Source organism: Megascapheus bottae, chromosome 16 (genome assembly GCF_031878675.1).
Source record: "Megascapheus bottae isolate mThoBot1 chromosome 16, mThoBot2.hap1, whole genome shotgun sequence".
NCBI lineage: Eukaryota > Metazoa > Chordata > Mammalia > Rodentia > Geomyidae > Megascapheus > Megascapheus bottae.
Window position 1 is genome coordinate 36,857,664 of NC_143524.1, and position 23,351 is coordinate 36,881,014.

Consider the following 23,351-nt stretch of genomic DNA (forward strand, 5'->3'; position numbering starts at 1 on the left):
CCTTTGGGACACGGCAAAGGCAGTACTCAGAGGAAAATTTATAGCTCTGAGTGCCTACAATAACAAATTGGAAAAATCGCAAACCAACAATTTAATGTGTCACCTTAAGCTCCTGGAAAAAGAGCAACAAACTAACCCTAATCCCACTAGAATGAAGCAAATTATTAAAATCAAAGCAGAATTAAATGAATTGGAATCCAAAAAAACTTTAGCCTTGATTTTTAAAATTACTTTACATTAGTTATGGGGAGGGATAAGGAAAGATTCAATATTAACATTTCCACACGTATTTACAATGTATTCCTTTAGTTTAGGAATCACCTTTTTCATTCTGCTTTAACCTTATATAATAACTGAAAATCTTTGCTTAGTTCCGCAAAAACCTCAAAAGTTTTTTTAACCTCTCTGGTCTCCTTTCCTCCCTTTCCTTTAACCAATGCTGTTTACATTACCATTCATCCACTGAACACCCATGAACATATATACACACACTCACCCCATCATACACTCACATTCACAAAGACATAGGTACATGTTTACACACCAGCACTCAGGCACATACACATTCATGTGTATATATACACACTCATACATTTATCCCATACATACTCACACATTCATTCACACATGTGTACACAGACACACAGACATGCATACTCATACTCATTCATGTGCACACATTCGTGCTCTCCCTACACATTCATGTACACACTGTCCAGGTAAGCAATACCTACCTTGAGTCCACCTCGGTTTTTTTCTTTACCTGACATTACATTTTGAAGTTCAGTTTCTAGCAGTATCTAAAGTCCCCATGGTCCTTCTTGCAGTTGCAAAATGTTGTATATTGTCATTTGAATGTGCTGTAGTCTGTTCTCCGATTCCTGTCGCTAGACCTCTGAGGTTAGTTATAACCAGGAGTTCTGTGCTCATGGCTTGTGATTCTTTTGTGATAGATTTCTAGAAGGCCTGTCTGAGGTAGAGGTTTAGAGTCTATATTGCATTGCTTGCTCTCCACTGGAGTCATCTCTCACCCCACTGGTACCTTTCTGTATCCCTCCAAGAGTGATGGCAGCACCAACTGCCACTGCGAACTTTTTAGACTTTGCTACTCATAGAGGAAAATAGTATGTATTTTTTATTTGATTTTTTTCTTATAAGGTCTGAAGTTGAGAACTTTTAATCTAGTATTTGTATCTTATTTTCTGTGAATTGTTGGCATAGTCATTGGATTTTTTTCTCATTTGTTCCTTTGATTCTCTTCTATATTGATCTTTCATCTTTAACAAGTTATTTATACATTAGAAATTTTAACTCTTTATTTAAAAAATGTCAACATTTTCCCCCTATTTATCTCCTATTTATCTCCTTTCTTTCCTTAAGGAATCCTTGCTATGTAAACATGTATTTTTAGTTTTCTAAGTTTTATGTAATAAGAGTAATCAATCATTCCTTTCGGTAGCTTCTAGCTACTGGGTTAGAGATAGGAAATTCCCCTCACTCCAAGATTACAGAGAGAAACTGTGTGTATAGTGTCTCATACATAGCACATTTGCCTTTTTATTTTTATCCACGTGGAATGTCTTGGTGCTTGGGTAAGGGAGGAATGTAATCTTCTTATTTTGCATAGGCCCTTTTAGTTATCACTATGCCTTTTGGTAAAATGACCGCCTGCTATTCGTGGTTGTGTTTGTATAATATACACAAAGTTTTTGGTGATCCTGGGATGAATCCCCCACTGCTAGCAAAGGATTACTGCACTGTGATACATGACTGAGAGATCTAAGCTTTGCAGCAGCTCGTGAATGGATATCTCGCCATCACAAGATGAGACTTGACACACACAATAGCCAGGGGCTTGAGGGTGAAAGGAATAGGAAGCAGCAGTTTATGGATATGGGACACCTTAATTCACTTTGTTTTTCTATAAGAAAATATTTGAGTCTGAGTACTTTATATAAACAGGCTTCTGATATCTGGTCAAGTCAGATAGCATGGCTCTGGTGATCAAGGAATCAAAGAGCCAGGAGGAACCACAATTTTTCCTTTGTAAGGATCTGCACTTGTGGAAGGGAATCAGAGCCTAGGAGAATAACACTAATCCCATCCAAGGGTGGTGACCTCATGACCTAATTATCTCCATTACTGTTTCACTGGGGAGTGGAGATTCAACATGGGTTTTGGTGGTGGATAAGTCACATTCAAATCATAGCCTTGGGGTTCTTATTATGATAATAAAAACATCTTGGACCTCGGAATAAGAAGAGGTGATCGTGTAACACTGGGAATGTACTTTCCATTTTGAAATGGCTAGTCATATTTATGAATCTCAAAATGAGGTCTCATCAACAATAAGTGGCATTGCAGGGAGGAGGTGAAGCCTCAAGAAGTTGAAGTCAAGTCAGCTCTTGCCCAGGTCTTCAAAATAAGTAGTTACATGTTTTCCCACCATTTTATACTCCACGTGGATGAGGAGCTCCTGCCTGCAAAAGGGAGGGGGCAGCCTCTGTGAAGTCACAGCTCACATGTGAGCTAGGGCTGTCCCTGGACCATCGGGGAGAGGAAAGGTAATGGGACTGGGAGGAGCCCATGCAGGAGAGCAACACTCAAGATCCAGCCTGCCCTGTTACCTGGGACAGGGAGAGAGAGAGGGAGGAAGAGAAAAAGGAAGGGAGAGATAAATGAAGGGAGGGAGGGAAAAATAGAGGAGAGGGTCAGAGGGAAGAAGGGAAAGAGGGAGGGAGGGGAAAAAAGGAGGGGACATTGTTTTTTAATTCAGTTTTTCTATGACCTACAAAATAATCAATTGTAGAATGCATAATTAAATAGAATATTTTTAGAGAAATGCAAAATGTTCTACTCATGCATTTTTCTTAAAGTTTATTGTTTTACTTAATTATAAAAGCAGTATAATACTTCTTATAAATTGGGAGCCCAAAGGAAAAAAGAAGAACCCTCATTAACCCACTATATAGGAGCAGCTACTTTGAACATTTTCATATGTTTTCTCAGCATTTTATCTTTGCCCTTTCTTTGAATAGTTAGAACCATGTTATATACAGCCATTAACTGGCTTCTTGTTTTCCATGATGTTATAGGATAAACTTTCCCTTTGTGTTTAAGGGATGTTCTGTATTTTGGTATTGTCTTCACATTATTTCACATATTTAGCTGCCCTCCTATCACTGGATATTTGGTTGCCAGGAGAGCTAAATACTGAGCTGCACCCACAGTAGAAATCACAGATGGGGTTCTCCAGAGATCCTCTGGAACTATGTGACTGTAAATTCACCAACCTTCAGTTGAAATGACTGGATACAATCTTGGAGTGGTGATGGGGAGTGTGTGATTATAATTTTAGTGAAAGAAATAAAATCACAGCAGTATCTATCCTTTTAAGAACTAACAGAAAAGTGATATCCATATGTGGCCTAGATAAGACAACCTGAGTGGTCATAGGAGTCCTGACCCTATACAGGTTTTACATTTTGGCCAAATATTTTTTGAGCATCCAGCCAATGTAAACAGAGGGAAGTGGTAGGATTAAGGCATCATCTGTCTGCATCTCCAAGGAGTACCACCTCTGGCCAGGCAGGGAGGGACCTCCTATGTGGGGGTGACTGGGAAGTCCAAGAGGCAGTGTGGTAAACATTGTGCATTGTGAAGGCTGACAGGTTGTGCAGCCCAGCCTTGGCAGCATTGACAGGGGCTAGGCACAGGGAGGGTTCCGAAACTCCAAACACAGATGAGAATTGAAGTTTTCTGAGCCCCCTCTGGGCTTTTTTCCTTCTCATCCCACATGCTTTGCCAGCTGCTTGTGGATGACTTGGCTTCCCTCATCAACAGAGAGTTGACATGCTGTTCAGGTCTACATGATGAATTCTTCTCATTGTTGGGTGTGAGAAGCATTCCTTGAATTACTGATTAAAAAATTCTGTTTTGTGTTCTGGCCTGGACTTTTCTAAGCCTCCAAGGATACGGGTGCCATCTCCCAAGATATGGTGAATTCACCAGGGTGCTCCATAGCCCCCAAGAATACCATTCCAGAAATATCTAATACATCAGTTCCTCATTAAAGCAAAAGCTCTGTGTCGTGGGCTCTATGAAGACTAACAAGATGAGGGGCCCAGGCCTGGCTCAGAGCTGGTGCTGATACATCTGATCCTGTCTTCTTCCCCTAAGCTCATCTGTGGAGATGATGAGTCACAGAGTTCACTTCCACCCTCAAGCTACTTCTCCCAATTCATTAACCAAGCCATCAGTCAGTGTGACTAATTGTTACTTTTGAGATAAATGTTTAAAATATCATTGCCCATGACAAGGTACTTTTAAAGTTCAAGGGTATGTTGAGAATGACAAAGAATATAATATGCATGCACAGAATACTCAGAAAAGAATATTGGAGACTATGTAAGTTGAAGGCCTGGGGCCTAGGTTGGCTGTCTACCTTCAGTGCCAGCATTCAGGTGGTACTCTCCCCATCACACCTTAGAGCAAAGACTTTTTGGTGCTCTCTCTCACCCTCCTTGCTGTGTGCCTGCCAGCAATGGTTCCAGTCTCCTTGGCTGCTGTGCAGGATAGATGCTGTCCTTCCTGAATCTCCATGATGTGCTGATATGCCTGGAAATGGTCCTTTTTTTTGACAAGCTTGATCAAGGAATGAGAAATGGCCCTAATATCCTTTCATTGGCAAATTGCAAGCCAAGTGAACTCAACCAAGTGTGGCTGAGATTTTGGGGAATGCCAATAGAAACTGGGTCCTTGGTTTCCTAGACACAGGGAGTCACCAAAGAAAGCAAAGGATGTAGGTGCTAGAGAAAGCTTCTAGAAACTTCCCCAAATGCCCAATGGAATTTGGACTATTGCACAGCCAATGGTTAACCCCCAACCTATGAAGCCAGGATTAGACACAGAGCCATAATCAGAATCCTGTTACAACCACAATCTGTCAGTGTTGTTTGAGGGGTCTTCCTTAGGAATGACCCTGTCTATACAGCTAGGATAATTTGTTCCTTCACTTCCTTTTTCCATGCTTACTCATTTTCCACTATTCCAAAGACATCTCCAGAAGCATTTCATCAGTCTAAACACTGGAGGCATCTTGACTGCCTTAACTTGCTGATAATTACTCTGCCCTGTCAAAGCTTGGTATTGATCTTCTCTGGCTGGACACAACCTTCCTCATATCATGGTTCCCCAGATGTAGTGATAGGGTGGATTGTGAATGTTTGCTGGCCACCTTGTGTGCTGGATAAAGCAAAATGTGGAGTTCCACACTTATACTGGAATCCAGTAATAAATGCTCTTTATGAGACATAAACTTGGTAGGTGATAACCAAGCAAACTACCTACCCACTCATCTACCAACCAAACCATCATCAACATCATTAAGAAAGAACAAAACAAATCAAGAAATATGCCCAGTTCTTCTTCTTTTTTTTTTTTGCCGTCCTGGATACTGAATCCAGGGCCTCAGCACTATCCTTGGATTTTCTCAAGGCTAGAGCTCTACCACTGGAGCCACCGTACCGCTTCCGGCTTTTTTCTAGTATGTGGTTCCAAGGAGTCAAACCTGGGGTTTTGTGCATGATAGGCAAGCACTCTACCACTAGGGCAAACTCCTAGCCCACCCAGTTCTTAACACAATGCTCAACCTTCTCGTAGACCAAGTGCAGACTCAGGGTTTTTTTTGTTGTTTGTTTGTTTTTTTAGTATCTTCTAGGCATGGTCATACCTATGTTCCTGGATAGAAGGAGTGGTCTAGGTATAGCTTAAGGGTCAAGAGTAAGATTCTCTGGCCAGGAAGCTTATATTTAAATCCTGGCTCAGAAGACAATGACCTAGTTGTTTCACCTTGGGTTGTCAACCATGCCTCAGTTTCACCCAATGTAGACTGAGAATGATAATATTTCCAGCCCCTTGGGGTTACGTCAAACATTTGATGAGTTACTACAGTAAGAAATTTGTATAGAAGAACAAAGTCAACACTGTCATCCTTTGCTGGTAGGTGGCTCTGATTGGTCATTGGGCTCATAGTTATGGCTGAGCCACCTCACTCTGAAGGAAATTCTGCTTTGATAGTTGCTCCTCTTGCTTTAAACATAGGGTTTGACATTTTCTATAGTACATAGTTATTACAAGAATTCCATTATGGCTCATTGGCATTTACTTTCCAACTCCCCCAACCAGAGCAACTGGGCCAAAACACACAGACAATTTTGTTTCTTGCACTCCATAGGGGACCCAACTGGCCTTGACTGACACCTTGTTCTTTTCTTTTTTGTGTGAGGGCTCTCAGAAAGGCCTGGCAGTCCCCTCTGCTCTGTGTGTGCAGGCTGTGGCATGACAGCTTACCACTGGCCTTTGAACTTAAGAACACTCCACTATAGGTGTGTGATGACAAGCCTGCCACCATGGAGCCTAAATTGTCATTGACCTATGAAAGGTTCTTGAAGTATCTAGGATAATTAGGAGCTGTATCCAGCATCTGAAATTAACTAGAGAGAAACATACACTCTGAGAAAATGTACCACTACCAAGAAGTTCTTCCTTGTCAGTGTAGCCACATGTTAGGAGGCAGCTGCTGGATAACTTAAAGTTCAGGCCAACCTATTTCCTTTTCACCAGTGTCTAGTTCAGGTTTGGTGTATTTGCAATCCCTCTCAGTGGCTGATGATAGTGATCATAATTGTGTGAAGACTCATGTCTTACATCGCTCAATCCTCAAAGCTGTTCTTGGAGATAGCTATTATTATTCCCATGTCAATATTTATCAACAATAATTCAGAGCACAATGATTTGCCCACCTCCATATACCTATCTGGTTCAAAGTTGGATCAATCTGTCCCCCACCCAAGTCAGTGCTTTTGCCTTGTATGTTTGCCCTCTCTGCGTGCCTGTTACATGGAGAGAAGTCATGGACCTCAGTGTCAAGCCTACATTCAAAATTTGACCCTGGTACAGTAGCTCACGCCTGTAATCCTAGCTACTCTTTGCTAATGTCCTCCATTTTCATGACATATATCTGAGCTGAATTAGAAGCAGCTTTTTTATTTTCATTACGGAATGTAGCTACTTTGCTTCCTGAAGCTCCCATCTTGATACCTTCTGTTGCCACAGTCTTGAGCCTGGTATGTGAGAGCAGAAAGTTGTGCAGACTATAAGGACCCATTCAATGATCGAGCCAAGGGACCAGTTCCAGCCACTCAGATGGACTGTTGTTCCAAGTTTTCTTTTAAACACAAAAAGTTCATTCCTGAGAGAAGTACGTATGTAGGTTGTGGGGGGTATACGTATGTGGGTGGTGGGTATTCATGCCTCCCCGGTGCCCTTGTTTTGTTTGGGGGTGTTCTTTTTTATATAATAATGGAAAGGGGACACCTGTATGGTTCTCCATCTGTCATATGCCGAAATACTCCTCTCAACACAATTTATAGGAGTTTGCTCCTAGGAATAGGAGGAGGGATGGAGTTGGGAGTCAGGAGGGAGCTTACTTAGAAAACTTCATCAGAGCACCTGGAATAGAGGGAGATGGGAGTCAACTGCTGGAACCCTGGGTGGACAGAGACTACCCTGAAGCTTGGGAGGCACTTGTGTGGTCAAGCCACACAACCTCCAGTGTTCCCTGCAGTTCCCTTAATGACCCATTTCCACCTTGACAGGAAGTGTTTTTCTTTATATCATACAGGAGCATCTCCTCCTCCACAGTGTAAACTCATTTCCTTTGGTCCCTGTGCAGAGCAGAGAGAGGCCAGCTGGTCACCGATTTCTATATCACAGCCCCTCAGATCAGCAGCAACTGTTATTAAATCTCTGTCTTCGGCTGCCTCTTCTCTGGCTAAATAATTCCTGCCCCTTTCACCTTTCTCCACAGCTCTGTTTTCCCATTCTGTGCAGGGCTGTGTCTTCCCTACAGATCAGGAGCTGAGAAGCCTGGGGTGCATCTGTCTTAAAGGCTGTGACTGGCTGTGGGAGGAGGGCAACCAGGGCAGCACCGGTCACTTTGGCTGGTCAGCTTACTTCTCTGCCCATGAGTAAAAAGAAGAAAGATGTATTTTTCCACCAGGGACAATCTAGGCTCCTAGTTTTGTGGCCTTTCTGCCTACACTCCACCCTTCACTGGGTTCTGTGTACCAGAGCAGGCGAACAAGACAGCAGAACAAGTCAGCTAGCAAACAACAACCCCTAGCTAGCTTGCTCCACTAGCTGCCAGCTAAGTGCATGCTTTAGCTCATTAATTTCTCCAACAACCCAGTTGACCTCATTTTAAACAGCAAGATTTTAAAGCTCAGCTCTAAGGCTGTGAAGTGTGTTGCCTGAGACAGCGATGACAGGAAAAGGTACAGCCAAAACTAAAAGTGTGGTAAAGGGACTTCAGAACCAGTGCTATAACTACCATTAGCTCTCTCTGCTTATTTTGCAGAGAGTGAATCAGGGATAGGGAGAGAGCCCTTGGGCTGCACTGGGAGCTGTAGATGGCTAGAGATAAATGCATAGAAAAGTCTATGCATTTGGGGAACCAGAGGAGAGATCCAAGGAGAGGGTGATTGGGGTTAACTGCTCAGAAAGGAGGCCAAATATAATTCTTATTTGTCTCCTATGCAGTCCAAGGGAAGCAGTCTCCATTGGTGCCATTTCCTGTTTGTGGCCCAGACTGTTTTCTTGCTAAAGACATAAAGAGGGTCTCCAAGCTTTCCAGCTCCAAGAATCCAAACTTCACCGAGATATAACCCCTCATTCTTCAGTGGGGAACCCCTTTGCTTTCCCAGGACCTGGCTCCCCTGCTTTCCTGATCCCGTGGTTTATCTTCTGACTGCAGTTCCAACACACTGCTTCCCATTTTCTTCCCCTACTTCCCAATGTGGGTAGAAGAGGGGTCTTCACTATTATTTGCAATACTTTTTTTTTTACCACCTTTTCAGCATGGCAGTAATTAGAGCTGGGCTTCTCACAACCTGAAGCTGCAAACATTAATTGTTCATTTAGAGAACTGATCATTTAAGAGATGGTGAGGTGCTCTTAATTCATTCTGGGACCAAGACCACCAAACCTATGGCTTTGATATCTAATTGTCTGAAATGCCTTTCTAATCCAATGTGATCCAGAATGGCTGATGAGAGGGACTAAGGGGTGAGAATCTATCCTTTACTTGATTTCCCATGTGCATTAGGATCTATTTTCAAAATGACTTTCTCATTCTATTCTACCACTCACACTGCTCACTAAATATAGCTATTATTATTATTTGTTATTGTTTCCTCAAAATAATAAAAAATGAATTACGGAACTATTTTAAAAAACCCATAAAGATGAAGAAAGGGGCATTTCCAGAAAGAAGGACTTTGTGGGATGGGGAGATGAGGAGGAAGCTACTGGATCTGGGCTGAGCTTGGAGCCACTGAAAGAGCAAGCTGTGAATGTGGGGTCCTCCAGGCTTGCCACTGAATCTCTTTGAAGTTCTTCTTTGTTTTTAAGTGGAATTGTGGGTCCTGTGGGTCCCACAGATGCTAGCATAGAAGAGATTCTTTAAAGGCAGAAGAGAGTTTCAGAGTCTTGGGGTCAGAGCTGGAAGGAAGAGGCAAAGGAAGGAGGTGCCCCTTATCTCTATGGTATCACGTAGCATAACACCGGGCACCTGACTGATCCTCAGCCCTGATGGCAGAACTGGAGTAGATGCAACAAAATATTCCCTGGGTGGCCTTAGGGGGAGCCCAATTTCCCCATCTGCCACCTACAGAGTTTTTCTTAGGGAGAAAGGGCAGCAGTGCACTGTGTAGACTCCAGAGCCTTAAAAAAGCTTGAGGCCTGAAAAACTGGAAGTTATTTCTGTCAATCCAAAATGCCCCTGCATTATGTCCCTGTCTTCCACCTCCACCACCCCCACCCCCTGCCGTGGTTAAAGCACAATTCTTACATTAACATATTTCTGCATGATAATGAGAATATACCTATTCCTTCCCATGGGATTTGCAGAGCTATTTTCAATTTTGAATGCAAAAAAAAGCTAACCATAAACATTTAAATTTCCTCTCACACTGTATTATTGTTGTACAAGCATAAAAATGCAGCTCTCTGCTGGTTTAGGAAGAAAATATCAACAGCATTATTTGTTCCTGATAAAGACTTCCTCTTTATTTCTAGCTCAACAATGCTAGTTATTTCTTTCCTTTCCTCCTTATTCAACATTGGACAGTTTTACATTCTAAAGGGTCATTTCTCTTAAAATATTTTTGTGACTAGATTTTTGTTGACCGTACTAAAGGATTCAAGTTTGGCTGTACTAAGCCAGACATTTCTTTTTCTTTTTTTTTTGCATTTCAATAATTTTATTGAAAGGTACCAAACATGAGTTGGTCAGGTTACATCTGCCAACTCAAAGTTAACACTGATGTTTTCAAAATGTTGAACTGCATCAGCCCTTTGGAGAACCCAAAAGGTTTTCTATAAAGCATGGTGCACAAAAGTTAAGGATAACATACACTGGGTCTTTGGTTTGTTTCTCCAGTGCTCATTTATCCTTAACAGGCCAGAATGGCTAACCACCATTTTGGGAGCCTCTGCCCCTGCATATCCTGTCCCTAATACTTGCTACACCTCCTTTCCTCCACCTGCTGGCAGGAACAACCCTCACTGCTCCTGCTTCTGTACCCTTTATTATGCAGGTGCTGACCTTTCTTAAGACAGGGGTATCTATGAAGTACAGTCTCTTCATTTAAAAACAAAACAGCAGTTTTATTTTTAAAAAGGTTTGTTGTAAAAACTGGGGTTATTATCTAGCTTATTTCTTATTTAGCTTACTTTAGTGAAGGTAAAACAAGTTTTCAGTGACAATTTCTAACACAACTGACACTAGTTTTTTCAGTGGGACTAGAGTAAGGCAATAGAGTATAAAAATTTACCGTGGATGTCTCTGTTCTAGGAGAAATATTAAAGATAATATACTTCTCAGTCTTTTTTTTGCTTTATATAAAATGCCTGCAAACTCAAATGTAATTCTTATTCAGCAGTAAAATCCCCTTTGAATTACCCACTACCTGCATTGTGAGGTCAAAAAGCCACTTACTGCCTAGAATATTGACTCTGATGCCTTAAAGTGCATTCGTGAAATGTTTAAGCCAGACATTTCTAAGGCAGACTGCAAGTGATACATTTTGGGGAGTTTTTTTTAGCAGATACTACTTGCTGATGTATATGCCCAGCTTTGCCAATGAGGCAGCAGCCCTTCCAAGAAGGAAAGGGCCTTGTTACCGCCATTCCCACAATGAATAGGAAATATGCTCATACTGAGAGAGCAATTAAAACAATCATTTACCTTGTTTTCCTTTGGCTTTGCTAGTGAATTTCTGCCATCACATTGGTGTGTCTGCAATCTTGAGGCTCACCTGGCTAGTGTACCCAGCTCCTCAGGAGGCTTGAAGGAACATTTGCTGGATCTTTCACTCTAGGGATCACAAATTCAGACCAGGGTGAAGACAAAGCATAAGTCTTCTTCTAGAAGCTCTTACTTGACTAGAACATGAGACCAATGGGATTGCAGAAAAGCTGCAATCCCTCTTAACTCCTCAAGAGCTAACATGTAAAAGTAGAGGTTAGATGCAGTCGTTTGAGTTAGGAGTACCTAACTGAGCAATACCATAAATGAGCTATGGTTTCACTGGTGTAAGTGGGAGAGCGAGACTCTGATATGTCAGAACTGACAGCTCACAGTTCCTGGGGGAAAGAAACAGAGAAGAAATTTCTAGCACTATGTTTGAAGAGTTAAAGGAAAAATGGGTTTTGGATGATTTGGGAGGAAGCAGGGTAGAAATAAGGTTAGACTGTTTATAGATAAATATTTATAGGCAGATATTAGATTCTGCTTCCAATTCCAGCTCTGTTGGTGATAATGACCTTTAACATGTAGCTTCAAATTCCATTTTTCCCAGAAAGAACAAGAGGCCAGTTATACCATCCTTTTAGGGCCATGGTAAGGTTTAAATGGGAGACTTTGTGAATCACAGGCCAGAGCTCTGGCATGTAGTAGAAGCTCCAGCACTGGCATTGCAGGTAAGATTTGTGAGCTTGGTTTCTATCAGCACAGAGAGGAGGGAGACTCTGACAAACCACAGACACTATGACATTGGGGTTTGTAGTACCCCAAATTCTTCACTAGTGCTTCAGTGTAGGAAGGGGGCTGACCTTGCCCACTTGTAAGAGGCAGAGAACTGGTTCTGTAACACCCCTCCCTCCCAAGATTTTGAGATGGGTCATACTGATGGCTGTGCGCTGCCCTAGAAATGGCTTCCCTTTGCATCCAGAAAATACTGCAGAGTCTCAGCATAGTACTGGGATTTGCACTCAGGGTCTTATACTTGTTAGGCAGTTATTCTGCCTTTTGACCTGCATTCCCAACCCAGAAGGTTATATTCTAGAGATACCATTCCAGCTTTTTCAGCTACCCTCTTTTGGCTGGCCTCTAAAGACAGAGGAATCCCTAGGCTCTATGTGATTGATCACTGGTTGCTCCCTCCCATCTGGTTCAGTTGGAGTACCAAAACATTGCCCCCTGAAACACTGGGCCTTGATCTGTAACATGAGACAAACGCAACCATGTGAGTCTGTTTCCGGAAACTAAGCAATGGGCCCTCTGGGCTATGGGTGATAACAGGAATGAAATCTGGCTTCAGCTTTGGTACTAGTAATGAGCCTCTAAAAAAGAAACTTAATTACACCTTGAAATTGAATGATTCCTTTATTCTCTTGAATGGAATGTGCTGGACTTGGGAAGCCCCTGGCATTCTTGCTGCCTGGTCTATTTCTACCCCAGTATTGCTGCCAATGCTGTTTGTGTCACATTCCAGTGAAGCTTTACAAGGGTTGTAATCCTAATGAAAATGGCCTGCTGCCTGGCTTAGATCTCAAAGATCCTCATAGATCTGGTCTTAAGCATAATGGTAAGGCTATACTGTGAGCTGTGTAAGCAATCCTGGGTGATTCCAAGTCACCATTTCCAGCTCAGGTTTATCATAGCAACAATAATACAATTGGCTCTCCTTATCTGTACGTTCTGCTTTAGTGGATTCACTATTTGTGCACTGAATATAGGTAGAAAAGACTGAGGTCTGTACTGAATATGTACATACTTTCCCCTTGCCATAACTCCCTAAACAATACAGCATTACACCCACTTACATAGCATTTACATTGTATCAAGTAAAATGAATAGCTGAGAGGTTATTTAAAACATACTAGAGGATACATAAAGATTTTATGCAAATTCTATTTTATTTTACATGAATGACTTGAACATTTGCATATTTTGGTACCCATGGGGTGGAGATCCTGAAAACTTCTGCAGATATCCAGACATCATAATCTGTAGTTGTGATTATTGGCATATAGTAGATGTGTCAGACATCAAGGCTGACAAACACTTGAAAGAAACAACTTAAAGAAACAAAGCTTTATTTTGACTGATGGTTTCAGAAGTTTCAGTCTGACTTCATGAGAGGACCAGGAAAAGCAGAGAAGCTCACATTATAGTAGACAGGAAGAAGAGAGAGAGAGAGAAAAAGGGAGAGACACGCACTAGTGGGCTTCCTCCTTGTTTTCTCTTCATTCCATATGGGTCCCCATAAGGGAGAGTCTCCTTTTTTTATTATTTTTTATTGTAATTAGTAAAAGGGTTACATGATATTTGCCAGATAGAAGGTGCATTAATTCACATACATTGATACCCTTTCACATGTCTTGGTACCCATTACCCTCCCCCACCACACCCCCCACCCGTCTTGGTTTTCCCCCCTTCCCTATCAAATTTCAAATAACCAAATACAAATAAATTCAATATATCAGATAACAAAGTGAGATACTATAACAATATGAGATAACCAAGGGACAGCAAAGGAGATGAGAGACAACATAGTACATTAAGGACAACAATCATTCGTTATATGGCTTTTATTTCAATATCCTGGAGGTCCTTTCAATTAGCTTCATACTATATGGCCTTATGTATCAAGATTTTGCTCTATTGCAGATCTCTGCTAGGAGAGCCCAAGGTTTCTACTGATTATGACGAATGAGGGAAACCATTGAGCATATGTTCCTTTGAGTCTGGCTTACTTCACTTAATATGATTTTTTCCAAGTCTTTCCATTTCCTAACAAATGGGACAATGTCATTCTTTCTGACAGCAGCATAGAATTCCATTGTGTACAAATACCACAACTTGTTGATCCACTCATCAACTGAGGGACATCAAGGTTGGTTCCATATCTTTGCTATGGTGAATAGTGCTGCAATGAACATTGTTGTGCTAGTGGATTTAGTATGCCCTTGTTTCTGGATGGTTGGGTAAATGCCAAGTAGTGGAATTGCTGGGTCATAGAGGAGTTCTATGTTTAGCCTTTTGAGGCACTCCCACACTGCTTTCCATAAGGGAGAGTCTCCTTTAATCCCTTAATCTTCTCACCAGGGATGTACTTTACTAATTCTCAGGCATTTCTCAGTGCCTGAGAATCCAATCAAGTTGAAATCAAGATTAACCATCACAATAAGTTAATTTTTTTTCTTTAGACTGGTTAAAGTGAAAACATGAAGCCTAATGCTAAGAAGATGACTGAATCTGAGTAGCATTGCTTTCATCAAGAAGAAATACAAAATGATGACAGAAGCTCCTATTGAATACAGTTCCATAAAGTAAAGGGTGACACCTGAGCAGGAAGCTCAGCTGAGTTCCTGTCACATCCTAGCATTTAGCATCTGTTCAGTGTTGTTATCATTGTCAGCTTTGTAGGCTTTTTGCACTGTGGTGAGTTTAAAGACAGGAAGTAAGACATCATTGCTGTGGAAGGCTGCTCTCCACAACACAGCTGGCTAGGGGTAAGAGATGTAGGTCATGGGATGGGGAAAGTGGATGAGAAGCAAAGGGAAGGGTCAGAGAGAATTCTAAGAACATTGAGTGATACTAGTTACTTCATAGCAATAGGAATCTAGATCAATCTAGGTGGTTTTGTTACAGGGTGGAGGCTCAGTATACACTCTAGGCATGCTGTTCTTGAAATCCTGGTAGCATTTTCTGGGACAAGCTTGACTTCATCTCCAAATCCAGACAAAAGGGCATTCTTGTCAAATTGCTTCATCTCTGTGTGTAATTGCTTCAGAAAGCAATGCAAGAAAGCAAGGATAAGCAAAGAGAGTAGATGCTTAAACTCTTCATCCTGGACTGGGAGCATGGCAGGGATAGTAGAGCATTTGTCTAGAAGCACCAGGCCCTGGGTTAAAATTCCAGTGTCATGAAACAACAACCATACAAACCAAATCTTTCTCCCAATCATAGATGGATCAGGGTTTTCAAGACTTCTGTCAGATTATTGAGCCCCACCTGATCTACCTCTGAGGCCAGCTAGGCTCTTCTTGTTCCCTGAAGCTGAGATATGGCTTTGGATCCATGATCTATGACTACAGACAGTCCAGTTCTTCTATAAGATTTCTATGATATTTCATGGTCTACAACTATATCAAGTTTATTTGGATGAGGATCATGACCCTTTTCTAAATTTACATACACACAAACTCAAACTGGGATTTTGATCTATAGATGACTCTATGGAAGATTCAACTGAAAGTTGAATATTATATGCTCCCAACTCAAGAATGTCCCTTAGTCACATTCTCATCTCAGAATACCATTCACCGGTCTTTCTCTTCCCTCTTTGCCTTCTCTAGTGACTACTCATTTCTCTCCATTTGACTCCTGATCACCTTTGCATATGTCTATGTAAATTATTGTCACTGCACAACACTTCCCCAGAAATGTGTATATATATTGCCTTCTATCTCATATTCAAAACCAGGAGGATTTTTTAATTGTTTGTTGATGAAGGGCAAGAAAATGTGCTCTTCTCTGTGCCAAAAAAATACTTCAAGAAAGCTAGATAAGCTAGATAGGCCTGAACCCCAGTCCTTCCTTCCCAAGCTAGAGAATAGCTTAGCCTGGCTGGCTCCATCCTTTGAAAGGAGAATTTTTTTGGAAGGAGCCTCAGTTCCTTGTAGTCCACACACAGAGCTGTGCCTGTCATTAAGCACAGCCACTTGCTGCCTTGGACCAAAAAGCGTGGGTGACAGGTAGGAAAGGTACAACATTAGACTGAAGGCTTCAGCCAGAGGCCAACACTCATGCTGACCAGACCAGAGAACTGGCACTACCTTGCAAACCAAATCATTATCATTTGCTTCTCCTTTACCCTACAGAAAGCAGAGCCAACTAAACAGTCCAAGCTTCTTCTTGAAGAATGGGATAACACAGCTTTCTTTTGCTGATAAGTAAGTGCTGTTGCTACCTGGACAATTTTAACAAGTCTTCACAGTAATCCTGCAGTAGATACTGGCTCATGCAGCAGATAAAGAGGTGAGTGAAGAGAGGGCAGCTCTATCATTCAAGGTCATAATCAACCAGTGGTTCCAGAACTCCTACATGCCATTGTTCATGCAACATCCTCTGGTTACTTTCTGGAAGGACAGAAAGGAGTCGATATTTATTAGACATCACTTGTGGGCCCAACTCTTCCATATAACTGTTGCCCTTTTAAATTCTTACTGCATGGCTCTGATATATGCAAACTCCACTTTCTAGGTGAGGAAACCAAGTCTAGAGAACTTATCCACAAGCATCATGTCACTGTCCCGGACTTCTACAGACAGCAGCCTGTACTAATTAAGCTGTCCCCAGGCTCCATCCACCATGCGTAGATGTCACAGCAAACCTCACAGCACACCCACACTCCATCCAGCTAAGTTGGCTCAGTCTCCAGTCCTTGTTAGCGGCCAGCTTGTAGAGTGAGTCACTAGTTGGCCAAGCTTAGCCCTGCCCAGGTTTTCCCAATAGAAGTCTTTGCTGTTATGCTGGAAATTTCCTTCTCATGAGAATGACTTCTGGCCTTGACTTGCTGGTCATGTCCTGAGATGGGGTTGTTACTATGAGTGAGCTGAGCAGGAGGCAGCTGTAGCTCCATCCCTGATTTCCTCTGGCAGATTGGCAAAGGAGAATCACTCCTGTGTTAGAGGAAAGCACCTACTAAAAAGAGGATACATAATGTTCAGTACTTACTTCCTGACATAGCCATGTCTAAGATGGTTTATTTGCTTTCTTTTCAGCCTGAACCCTGTATCTAGAAATGTTCAGTAACTGTAAATCCAAGCACACTGTAGTATTGGCAGTCACAGTGATGCCACCTAGGGAATAATGAGAAGCAGGGCAGAGATGGGTCTCTAGAAACCCACATCCTTAGGGCTTTTTGTGACCTACACAAACACATACAAGCAAATAGAAATGAGAAGGGAAAGATGGAATTCAGATTATGCTTAGACAGAGAACAGTAGAGAGAACCAGAGACCCTCCTTTTGCTAGGTCCTGGTACTGGAGGAGTAAGCTTGTCCCTCAGGCCACACAGCAGGTTTAAATCTGTGAGGGGAAGAAACTAGGAGCCTAAAGGGATTAGAGCAATCCATTGGCAACATAAAAGAAAATCTATCTTAACTTCCTCTCAGAAATGAACAAGTACCAAAATTCTAGTAGGATTCAGAATAAACCAAACAAACACTGTCTTGGAAAAATTATTTACCATGAGAGACAGAAAGAAACAATTCTTAGAAACTTGCTTAATGTTTGAATATTACGAAAGACCCTGGCCTTCCCCCATAAGGTAAAACTAAAAGAATACCAAAGAGACCCAGCGTTTTGACTGCAAAGGGAATTGGGTAAAAAAATTTAAACTACAATAAAAGTAAAAATAAAGTAGCAACAATGAAAACTTTTCCTTAATGGTAATATTTAGCAGAACTTATCCTATTGCCTAAATTTAATTTAGGAACAAATTGGGGACAAATTTGGAGAAATCTGTAAGGGTAGAGATGAAAAGAAAAAGCAGATAATAATGAGAAAGCAATCAGTAACCACAAAACACTTGGTACCTAGCCTAACAAGCTAATACCCGATGCAACACCTTGGGATTCATCCAGTGTATAAGACCTCTCACATTTTGCTGGAGCACCTGGGCCAGCCTCCTCCCTGTGGAGCAAAGCATGCATGGGGCCTGCAGCCTGAGACTACCTCCTCCGTTCTCTGTACTCAGACTGTAGCCTGGGTTTTCTGAATTAAATTCTTTAACTGAACAGCCAAAGCCTCTTTCTCACACTTGAGTGGGCTTTTCTCTGGATTCATCCTCCAAAAGTGAGAACAGCAATAGTGGGAATATCCACAGGCTGGAGATGGACATGAGGTAGCTTCTTGAGGACTCACAGACAGTTGAGACATGCAAACATATAGACCTAGACTTGTCTACTTATGTATACTCAATGCCCCTCCTGATGTGGTTTGGAGCCAGGAATGGAAGAGAAAGAGAGGCTGTCTAGAGCTTCTGCCTGCAATTCACATTCTCTTCACTCAAAGGAGGCTGAGCATACCAAGTTCAAGTCTGCATATACTTTCGCAGGTGGGAGCACAGAGCATAATTTATTTAACAGGATGGTAGCATGATTTATAGCACTTAAATAGGAAAGCATATGGTGTGTGGCTTTCCCTTTGTGCTCTTTCCTTGGTCTCAACATTTATTTGTGTGCAGTTGGGTGGAGCTTGCAGTGACATTTCTATTCTTCGTGACACCAGTTCCTTTAGGTCACCTGGGTTGAGCAATGGAACCTTTTAGCTCTGTGCAGACAGCAACTGTCAGTCCTTCACAGAAAGAAGGAGAAAAATACTCAGTAGGGGGCAACCTTGCTACCTTGAGAACTAGAGCCAATGCCTTGAACCTTGAACCTTGACATCACTCTTTCTCTCTTTACTTTGGGGAAAAGCCCGTGAGGCAGTCCCCATAACCAAAAGTAAATACCATAAACTGTATTCTGAGGCAGCAGCCAAAGCAGAGGCCCCACCCTCATTTCTGCCCCTGCATCTAGACCTCCATGTTAGTTGGCCTCTTGCTACTGGAGAGAAGCAGTCTCCAACATCCTGAATGGGATGGTACCTGACTGGTGAGTGGCATTTTACTTCCACTGGTTCAGGTCTGCAAAACCCCACATTCATGTCTGGGAATCTTGAGTAATAATCCAAAAAGCACTGTTAAGCAGGGCTGGGGGCCCTCCCCTGAGTATAATACTGGGGAGATATTGCTGCCATTTATGCTGATAGCTCTGTGGGACTGCTGTAGGAGTTCCTGTGCCAGGACACCCATCAACATATCCTGAGGAATTCTGAAAGACTGTACAGGACTGAGGACTGGCTGCTGGGGGACATAGATAAATAGTATTTGTGACAATTACTACTTGCTGTCAATGGGTCTTGTCTAGCGTGCCTAGTTTGGTGCAATACATCTCTAGATGTTTCTATGATGGTTTCTTTCCAGATGTGATTAACATTTAAATGAGTAGATTTTGAGTAAAATAAATAAGGCTTCGTTATGATCTCAGTGCGAGTCCTTAGGAGCAAAGACAGATTTCTCAAAGAAGGAATTCAGCCTCAAAACTCCAACATAGAAACCCTACCTGAGTTTCTAGATAGCCAGTATGACAGATATGTAGCATTATACCTGGCTAATTTGCTGAAATGGCTCTAACTTTTTGCTTAAGCTGGCCTTGAACCATGGTCTCTGTCTCTCAAGTAGCTAGGATTATAGGCACAAGCTACCAAATCCTGCATGTGAATTAGCTTTGTATATTAGAGAAATTTCTGCCTTAATTTTGGCAATGGTTTTTATTAACCTTAGTTTCTATCTTATTGAAATCATTTAGTCGCAAGTGACAAAAGCCCAGGCAAGGTAATTTAAGGAGAAAAAGCAGAATTGATGAGAAGGACATGGGTTTTTAGAAGCCTAAAAAGATGAGAAATGAAGCCAGGCCCTATGAGGTTTTCTTATGCCTGGGAAACCAAAGTGCTCCAGTTTACATTGTATGCTGTGATTGGCTGGTATTGGATGCATGAAGATAACATGGACTGAACCAGTAATCCTTCCAAGGTAATGAACACTTTCTTTAATATGCAGGGCTGTCTTTTCAACTTTCAGTCTATTGTGAACCCTGCTGATGTATGTCACTGGTATAGGCTGGTGGGAGGGTGCTGACCACTGCATCAGGGCTGAACTCCATGGGTCAGGTCTAGCATTTGGTAGCAGTTTCACTAGGTGCTGGGCTCTATTTGTTCCTGGCCCTAGACAATTACAGAGTGATGAGCCCACTGTTCAGTAAAAGGGCTCCCCAGTAAATTGGCCATGTCAACCAGCCTCTCCTACAATGTAGGGACACTTTACCTTGTGTGACTGGGACAGCACAGGCCCCAGAATTCCCCATCTTTAATAATGAGGTGATCCTAGTCCTGCTTTCTACTATGTAAAAAAAATGCATCAAATTTTCTTGCTTGCAGACTCTATTATAGGATGCATAGAACCCTTTCCAAATGTTATGGTTCTTCTAGTAGTGGAGGACCCATGTCTTAACTCTATGTGACAGGATTCACTGTTTATTTCAGCAGAATTCATGGCTACAAAGCAGGATACAAGCCTGTGTCTGAAAGGCTGGATCCAGACTGGCTTTAAAGCCTAGTGACCTGCAATTCCTGTTCCCTTTCTTCATCAAATCTCCCTGACTTATCTTTTATTTGGGAGTTCCTTTGCCTCTCACCATCATGGGATTGTGATTAGAAACATTGAAGATATTACACCTAAATCATGGAGAAAGTGGGTTAAATATATAGGTTGTTCCCTTCCAAGGGACTTTGTGTCTATTATGCAAGAGTTCCCACCTTCTCGGCAGAGCTATTAGTAACAGAAAGAAGTAAAAATATCCCCATGAGATTTCTTTCCATGGCTGGGATTACCTGCTCTCCAAATACAAATAATGAAGGTCCTCAATATTTCAACCATATCTGCCTTCTTCCTTGATGGAAAAAAAATGAACAAACTCTGAGGAGCATGCCACTGTAACCTGGGCAAGAGTGGGTCTCCTCTCCAGACCCATTCTTTTCTGCTTCAAATCTACTCTACTCTCAGTTTGCAGAGTGGAATTTTAGTATATAAACATTTTCATTAAAGCATGATGTAAACATGGCTGTCTTAGTCCCAGATTTATATGGCATTTCAGTTCAAGTGCTCAGCAAGAACCAGCTCCCTCTTTTCCCAAATTAAAATCAGGTGTGTGTGTGTGGGAGGGTACTAATTGATTTAAAAAATTTTTAAATTGGTGCACATTTGTACATGCAGTGTGAGAACTGAATACAGGTATCTAGTGTGTAATGGTTAAATCAGACCACTTAGCATTTCCATCTTCTTATTCATTTATGCTTTCATATTCAGAGTTTTCCATCCTCTCTTCCAGCCCTTCAAAAAATATACAGTAAGTTGTTGTAAACTGCATTATAATCCTGTGGAACCCTGGAAATTAATCCTCCTATGAAACCATATTTTAGTACCTATTGTTTAACCTCCTTCCATTCCTTTTCTCCCCACTCTTCCTATTAATCATTACTTTCTTCTTAAAGGTCAACATTTTTAGTTTCCATATATGAGTGAGAGTATGCAGTGTTGGTCTCTGTGCCTTCCCTATTTCTATCCGTGCAGTGTCCTCCAGGTCCATCTATTTTGCCACAAATTGTTGGGGCCTAGCCTCCATCTCTGAGGCCTGATTCTGGCTCAGCTGCAATTAAAGGGCTTTGTCCAGGCATTCGGTCTTTTGCATACCTCTCCTAAGGCATCTCTGTGTACGTGACTCGATTGAACCCCCCGCAGTTTCGCGAGTCTCGCAGCAGCTCAAGTCTCGCGCGCTTTCCTACACCTGTCCTGCCCAGTACCTGAAAGCCCACCCAGACCCTTAGTGGTAACACAGAGGCCCTCTTCCTATTGGCTAGCTTCCCAGTGCCCACCTTCTCCTACCCTAACAGTATATAACTAATTGTCTGACGCAATAAAGGAGGAGAGCATCAGAGAGCATCAGAGATCAGCAGAGATCAGCAGAGAGATCTGATGCGCTTTCATGGTTAACACTGCTTCTGACTCAGCGTGGTTTTTTCTTCCCCGGTGATTGGGGGAGGGCTGGGTCTTCGACACTTACCATCTCGCTCGGCTCCCGGGGGACTACAGGCTGGCCCTGTGTGTCCCTCCCCGTTCCTGTGTTGCTGCCCCGAGAGGAGCAACAACAAATGACAGGATTTTATTCTTCTTATGGCAGAAAGATAGAAGAGAGTTTGCCAAGAGGTCCATATTGCATTCAGGACAACCTCTTGTGGCATCTGATCACCAGTCACAGCCAGTTGTCTATCTTCACAGGACTAAAACTATTGAGCTTTTGGTAGTGTGAGAATTTTAATCCTGAAATCCACTGAACTCTGGCAAAGAACTAAAGTTTTAATAATACAAAGGTAAATAGTTGCAATATATGATTACTGTATTCTAATTTGAACTCAATTCATAGGGGACAAGAAACAGAATAAATGAAAGAAGAGTCTGAGGGAGAAGAGTCTGAGAAGAATCTGAAAGAAGAGTTTGAAGATGTGGATGGAATTTGAGGTGTAATAAAAATCCAGGTTTCCTTATATTTTATAATTTATAGAAGCCACCACAAAATTAATATAATATAAATTCTGCTATCTTAAGTTTCCAGCAGAGTTGTATCTCTCGACTTTTACATTTCCACAGCTTTGTTCATGTCTCAATTTTCCACTTACCAAACTTTGGTAACAGCTTGATTCACATAGCAATATTCCTTTGAATGGATGAACTATAATTCATTTATCTATGCTCTTATTGATGGACAGCTGAATTTTTTTTACATTTTTGGGCTCTTATGAGTAATATTGCTTTGAACAAACAGGTACAAGTTTTGGTGTAAATACATGCTTTATTTATTTAGGATCTATATTTAGTGGAATTACTGGACCCTATAGTAAATTTATATTTAATTTAAAAGATCCTGTCAAACGATTTGCCAAAATGAATGTATTTTCATTGCATTTTGTATACTCCAACCTCTTTGTATAGCTCAAACTTTCTTTTCCATCTTTTCTCTTTTTCCTTTCATCTGTCTACTTCATTTGTCAAATATCTTAAGCTCCTTCCTACTTCCAGGCCTCATCTTTGCTATCCACCCCCCCTCCCCCAATCCAGTCTCTGGTGTACTCTTCAGGCCTCAGAGAGCCTCTCTGCCTACTCTAATAAGAAGGCCCCATATAATCATATATTTTGTTTCCTGTCCATTTCTTTCCTAATACTAACCATTAATTTACCATTTTTAAAGCTTATTTACTTCTCTCTGTCTCTGTCTCTGTCTCTGTCTCTGTCTCTCTGTCTGTCTCTGTCTCTGTCTTTCTGTCTGTCTGTCTCTGTGTCTGT

At 41.8% G+C, this 23,351-nt stretch overlaps 1 long non-coding RNA gene across 2 annotated transcripts in view; it reads left to right on the top strand.

The window, feature by feature from the left end:
* The window catches only part of LOC150053170 (uncharacterized), a 195,847-nt gene that overhangs the window by 128,092 nt on the left and 44,404 nt on the right, over window positions 1-23,351 (top strand). For both annotated transcript variants that reach the window (XR_016538077.1, XR_016538078.1), the window contains exons 4-5: window positions 16,231-16,387; window positions 22,435-22,529. This is a non-coding gene — a long non-coding RNA (uncharacterized LOC150053170). The remainder of the gene's footprint in view (window positions 1-16,230; window positions 16,388-22,434; window positions 22,530-23,351) is intronic.